Genomic DNA, 7322 nt, shown 5'->3' with positions numbered 1-7322 from the left:
GGGCATGGTGGCAAACACATGGAAGACTTGGCTCTGAGCCCAGCCTTAGAAATCCCTTGAGGTGGTCTTTAATACTCCCCCTGGGAGGGGCTGGGGGAGTTAATTAGGATGTAAAATGCTTTAAGTCAGAAGCAATTGGAGAGTGCTAAATATTTTGAAAATCTAAGTCTTTTATGAAGTGGGGTTTTCTGGTATGGGGGCCTTGCGATGGAATGTGCTATTGATAGTGAAACTTAAAGCTGTTGGCAGGCGGGGTGGGCGGAGGCTTTGAGAGCTGGGCAGTTTCTCTGAGCACTGCCCTGTATCTCCTGTATCTGCATCATCCAGTCTAATAACCCTGCCTATGGTCCAAGCGCTCGTGTCCTCTCAAAACAATGTGTTAAAAAAGAACCCTCAAGACTATGGCATTAAATAAGCAGAGGCCACTGTGTGACGATATCATCTAGGCTCCAAATGGTCATTGATTTATTGATTTTAAGTGCTGAGAGAATCTGCCTGAGGCTTGTTGACACAAAGCCGCATCAAGAAAGAAACACTTATGCAGCAGAGATTTCTCCCTAGTAGACCAAATCTGCTGGTGCCTGATCTGAGATGGTCCAGATTCCAGAGCTATGTGCAGTAAGTTCACACTGTCGATAAACTATCCATGCTATAGTATTTTGTTTTAGTAACCTGAACTGATTACAATAGCCACTAGTCACGTACAGCTGTCGAACACTTGATATGTGGCTATTACTACCAAATCAGTAAGTTCTTAATTTTAGGTGCTGAAGAATGACTTGCATTCCAAATGGTGTTTAAATCAGTTATTGAAAGAGTTTTAGAGTATTTGAAATTTCCTGGGTATGTCAAACACTGATTTAACTGTAAGTTTTATGGAAGTTAAGTTGTTATTCAATTGTTTCTGACAAAATTTAGTGGCTGGGTTGAAACAACAGGCTATAAGGGAAAAATGTACACAGGGCTTCAATGCCTACTAAAAGGTTAAATGTTTCATAATAATTGTCTTAATAATCATTGGTTATAAATTGAAATGAAATTTTAATATTTGATATTAGACAAAATATAGTATTCATGGTAAATTCATCTGGAATTTGTTTCCATTTTTTAACATGACTCTGCAATTTGTACATTTATATACATTTTAGATATTTTCATGAGAAATATTTTGCAAGGTATTAGGCATGAGGTGGGCTGAATTGTCTTCCTAACATATAGGTTAAAGTTGGACCCTCTAATTCCTTAGGATGTTGTGTTGTTTAGAGACAGGATCCTAAAAGAAGTTATTAAGATAAAAAGTGGCTATAGAAACAGGCCCCAAATCTAATGGAACTGATGTCCTTATAAGTGAGATTAAGATCTAGATTCACATACAGCAAAAGACCATGTGAAGATACTTCAAGAAAATGGTCATCTATAAAGCAAGAAGAGAAGTCCCCAAGAATCAGCCTCCCCAGTCCCTTGCCTCTGGGCTTCTATCTGCAGAACCATTAATAAATAAACGTCTGCAGTGAACTGTCCAGTCTGTGCCCCTCGTGATGCAGGCCCAGGCAGCTAACATGACGGTGAAAATCCAACCCTCACCAGGAGCAGATGCTCGCCTTGCCGCTGCAGACTTCATTCCGCCCACTTGTCCTCTGTCTCTCCCACTAGAAAATAAACACTGGGAAGGAAGGAACTGACCCCTGCTTAGGTACACTAACACAGTTCCTGTTCCACACTAAATGCCCAATAAACACTTGATGATTGTAAAATAACCAAATCATCTCATGCATGCAATTTGCACGGCTAGCGTTGAAAATCTAAGGGGAAAATGTCACCTGTTTCTCATTAGCATGAACTAATGATCTGAACTTTCCCCCCATGAGCTGCCATCATTTGACCCAGGCCAGTTCAAGCGCTGTGTTTCAAGAAGGGCTATCGGCCAATCCATTTCCTTTACAGCCACGAGCCATTATTCACGGTAAGAACACTCTGAGACAAGGAGCGATGTTTGGAAAGAAAATTAAAACTTAATCCTTAACAGTCTTGGTTTTCTCACTAACACTTATCACATGGGGACTCATAATAATGCATTGACTAACTGGATTGAGGAAAAAGCCACAGAGTTAGAAAGGTCATTCAGGGTGCAGCCACTCTAACCCCCATCACAGGAGAGCAATCTGGTCCCTTTTTATTACGCTAACTAAATGTCTTAGACTGAGTCATTTACAAGCAGCAAAACTTAGTTGCTGACGATTGTGGGAGTTTGAAAGTCCCGAGTCAAGACCACAGTAGATTCAGGCTCTGGTGAAGGCTCAATGTCTTCTCCACAGATTGGGTCTTGTGACCATGCTCTCGCATGGCAGAAAGGATAAACAGTTCTCATCAACCTCATTCATAAAAGAAGAGTGTCCAGGACCTACTCACTACTTAGAGACCTTATTATTTATATACATAAATAATATATATATATATATATATCTTTTGTTACTTGGAGAATTGAATTTCAACATAGAGACTTTGAACTGTCCGGCATATACTTGCCTTTCATGAGCATCTTTTCCCTTATTTCCTCACATTGTAAAGAAACTACTTAATCTTCAATCAAACAATACTTGGTTCACAAGTTTCCCTCTTTCAGGATTGACTTCCTATCCATGTGGACTGAAATATTGACGAGTCCTCCACCCTCCGCTTTCCACTGCTACCAGAGCCCAGCAGAAATGAAAACCCATTCTAAATTCCACAAAGTTCATATATATTACAACCAGTACAAAGAAGTCAAGCACATGTAAAGATGCAGATATATTTTAATCTGAAAAACTATAAAAATTGATGGAAATAATAAAGATGCATATCCTACATTTATGGTAAAGAAAGATTTAATAATCTCACAAAACCAGCTTACCCAAAATTTATATATAGATTTACTGTGATTCCAATCAAACTATTTTGTGGCCAATTAGAGAAGTGAAAGCACAGACAACCCAGGGCTGAAGGATAACATTGGGATATTCATACGGTTTAGCATAAAGCTACAGCGAGATGGTGTAGGAGCCAAGCTTGGTGGTAAAGATCTGTGATACCAGCTACTAGGATGGTTGAGGCAGGTGGATCACAATTTAAAAGTCTTTCTAGACCACAGTGTAAGTTTGGCATCATCAAGGCAACTTAGTGAAACCCTGGCTGAAGTTGAAAAGTTAAAGAATGACACTTGGGATGTAGGTTAGTGGTAGAGCTCTTGCCTGGATGGGTGAGGCTCTAGGTCTGTGCACGGTATCATTGCTGAGAGGGATGTAGTTAAGAGAAAGAATTGACAGACACATAGGTTAACAAAATGGAACAGAGACTCTAGAATTTGATGTCTATCAACATAGAGAAGAGGGCCTAGGACAGAACTTCAATGAGAAAGGACTCATGAAAGCAAAATGGGATGTCAAACCAGAAGAGACAAGAAAAGGTGTGTGCTATGAAAACCAAGATGGTATTATGACAGGAGAAGAAAGACCAGAAGTTGCATGCTGCCAAAGGAAAGGGAAGCCAAGATATTTTTAGTGCTTGCTTTCCCTCAGGGTGAGACCTCACACAACCCTTCCTCTCCCTCCACTTTGTCCTCTTTCCAAAGCTTATGCCTCATTACCATTCACCTTCTCTCTCTCTGCTCCAGCATCCAACACATCAACGTAGTTATCTCAGAATCTAGGTGCAGGAAAGATCTCTGTCATATACCAGTTCCAGAATTTACCAAAGGATGATCTTTTTTTTTATCCCATTTGGCCAATTGCATATTTCAGTATTTGTCATTTACAGCAGTTATCACTATTCTAGCAGATACCCAGAAGTCTGTATGTATTCCCCAGTTTCCAAACTCAAATCCCAAATTGTGTCATTTTCTCCAGTACTACACTAACTAATCTAGCAAGAGATTGTGAAGAAGCACTTAGTGAGGAGCACACTCCATGCTTTTAAATGGCTACTTTATAGTTGCAGAGTCTGAGTTTGGAATCAGTTTAAGGTGAATTTTTAGCTCCACGTCCAGTTCTAAGCTCAAGCTACATACCTAGAAAAGCATTTGCTGCTGACTGGTCAATCTAATGCACTTGTCATAACTACTAAACTATCTAGACACAGTCCATTTATTTCAGTCAATGTAATGTCAGAATCGTAGTGAAGAAATTGGATCAATAGACCTTAACCATCGACCTGCAAGTGGTCACTCTGGACTGTTGAAGAAAATCAGCTAGTCTGGTTTCCTGGAAGAAAAAAAAAAGACCATTGACAAACAAATTATCAGATCCATCATCTTTGTTTACAGTTGGAAATTGCATGGTTTCATTTTTGTAAGGGCTGTGGACTAACCCATGGTGAATAACATCTAAAAACTGAGAGCTGTGGTACATTGAAAAGCTGATAATCTCCTGGAAGATTCAGGAACTCAAATAAATGCACTTTTAAAACTCAAAATAAGTTGATATATGGTCACTTGAAACAATAATGGTAATATTTAACTGTGTGATTGTACCAACATCACATGGAGTGAGAGAAAAATCTTCTAAAAAGTATGGGAATATATGACACTGAGCAGCAGCGGTTTATTATTATTTTACAGAACACATATACTGAGCAAGCATCAAATTTTGTTAAGAAATATAATTCATATGTTTTTGAGAAATAATATTACACAAAAATATCATTTTATCTGTATATGCAGAAAGTGCAAGTGTCTTGGGTGTTAAGGAGATATAATCATGGTAAATATTCACCCAATTATGGTGATAATCACTCGAATGTTAATGACTTAAATGCATCAATTATAGGACTGAGATTGCCAAAGTGAATTTAACGAGACAATATCCCATTGCATATTTTTTAACAAGAACATGACTCCATGGAAGGAAGAGGATGGGTTCGTCCAAGAGTCCATTTTTGTATCAGTGAGTGGACAAACTGTGGTGTGAGCACACGGGAAAATAGTGTTTATCCCTAAAAAGTAAGAAGTTAAAATATATAGGTCATAACAGGAATTAACTTTGTTATTACACCAAGTGAAATAATTCAGTCAGAGAAGTTTGTAATTAAATTATTCCACTTATATGAGATACTAGAATATTTTAATTCATAAAGAAAATAAATGGCCATGGATGGCGGGGAGGAGGAAGAAAAGCAATGTTTCATGATTATACACTTTCAGCTGGTGATGAGGAGAAAGTTCTGGACATAGGTGTGCTGATGGTCTCACACACTCAGAAGGGTGTGTGTGAAAAATATTCACTTCTACATTTAGAAATGAATACATACAAGCTATATTATATTCCCGTGAGTGCATAAACTAGACAAGAGCTGAAGTTACTAAACTATGTTGATTTCAGAAAATGTTGGCTTCAGGCAAGAAAGGTGCTCAGAGAAAAAGTGCATTGTCTAGTGATAAAAAGAGCAATTCTTCAAGAAGACACACAACCCTAAACATATGTGTACCTAACTACCGAGTATCAGAACATGCAAGGTAAGCCCTGGTAGATTCCAAAGGAGACATAGAAAATTCCACCAATGTAACTGAAGATTTCAACACTCCTGTCAGTAATTGATAAATCAAAAGGGTTGAAAAGCAGCAGGGATGTGAATGACCTGAGTCTCCCCATCAATCAGACTGATTTAATTGACATTTGAAGAAAACTCAATCCAACTACAGAATACGTTATTTTTAACCTCACATGGAACGTTCACCAAGAGAGACCATATTCTGAACCATAAAATACACAGCAATAACTTTAAAATAAATATCATAAATAATATAAAATATATTCAAGAACAAACAAAAATTAAACCAGAAACATTATTAAAGTAACTTGAAAAATATGTGAAAACCAAAGAGTACACTTTCAAATGAACCACGGGTAAGAGAAATCCTAAGGAACAATGTTCAAATTTGGAACTAAAATGAAAAGGATTAAAGTTATTAAAATGTGAAAAATAAAATGTAAGCATTGCTTAGAGTAAGTCATAACATCAAATATTTTTGTATAGTATTTTAACAGCCCTTAAGAATTTTATATTTGCCTAAAATTACATTTAAATCATGTAAGTATATATGTAAACACACATACATACACACACATGGTAAATGAAGTTATGTCACTAGAGCTGACAATGCTTCCTACCAGAACCATAGACTATCGAACAAAAACCCCAGTATCAGACATAAGATAACTCTTTTCTAGTTGATTGCCAGGGTTATGTAGTCCACGAGACTCCCAAAATAATATAGGCTATTACTATTGCCCGTGGTTCCCTCTCAGAAGGTAAGTCCCTAAGTGTGTGACGATACCACATTCTCAGACACAGGACTTGGACCTGAACCTGACCTGAAAGCCTCCATCCTGAGGTACCAGAAAGGACTCTGTAAGCTACCAAAGGAGGGAAGCAATCAACAGTTCTGCCCAGCTGTGTGGCTGATGGACAGAAACAACAACCAACACGGCAAAACACCCCTAAGGATGGAAGAGTGGTACTCATATCCTAGCCAATAGGTTTCTCACTGGACTTAAGGCTTGCTCAATGGTGGGAGGGGACAGGTGTGATTGTCCCTGGTACTGTAAATAAACCTAGCTACTATCCAAGGTTAGTGAGGTCATAGATCATAGAGAAGAACCTAATACTATCACTTTGCTAGACCAGGATAGTTCCTTAACTGCACCTTAAAGCTATTTTTATGCCCAAAAGTAAGTGTAGCTCTCACCTCTCATCAAAGAAGTGTCTTTTGCAGAAGATAGAGATGATAAGAGAAAACCACCAGTGATCAGGATTGCCTTAGCCCCTATGATACAACTGTAACACAACAGAGAACTTGGGTAAGCATCCTTTCATCTAGGTGACCAAGGCCAGCATCACCAGTAATAACTGCATCCCGGATGAAAATAAATAGTGAAATAACCTACCAATCGCATATACCTTTCATTTGGGATGGGGTGGAAACAGTAATGTTTTATACTGATTGTTCTCCTCTCAAAAGCCCAGAAAATCATGAGGGAGTTGTTAAATCGTGAAAAAAAAAAACATGAGAAAAAATTACAATGGAGGAATAATCTACAACATACCTAAGTGACACATCCCCCATAGCATCAAGGCCATCAGAAGCTAAGTAGTGTCTAAGAGATTATCAAGACCAAGAAAAAACAAAGGGTGGTTACTAAATACAGTGTGTCATAGATGAGAAAATGGTCCCAGTAGATAGAAACAATAATTTACACAAAGTTTCCTATGTGCTATTCCCTCATATCCTCATCCTCTCTCTCTCTCTCTCTCTCTCTCTCTCTCTCTCTCTCTCTCTCTCTCTCTCTCTC

This window comes from Alexandromys fortis, unplaced genomic scaffold, assembly GCF_014885135.2.
Source record: "Alexandromys fortis isolate MF-2015 unplaced genomic scaffold, M_Fortis_MF-2015_v1.1 scaffold_123, whole genome shotgun sequence".
In the NCBI taxonomy this organism is placed as follows: domain Eukaryota; kingdom Metazoa; phylum Chordata; class Mammalia; order Rodentia; family Cricetidae; genus Alexandromys; species Alexandromys fortis.
The sequence above is the reverse complement of the archived record's forward strand: the minus strand, read 5'-3'. Positions refer to the sequence as shown.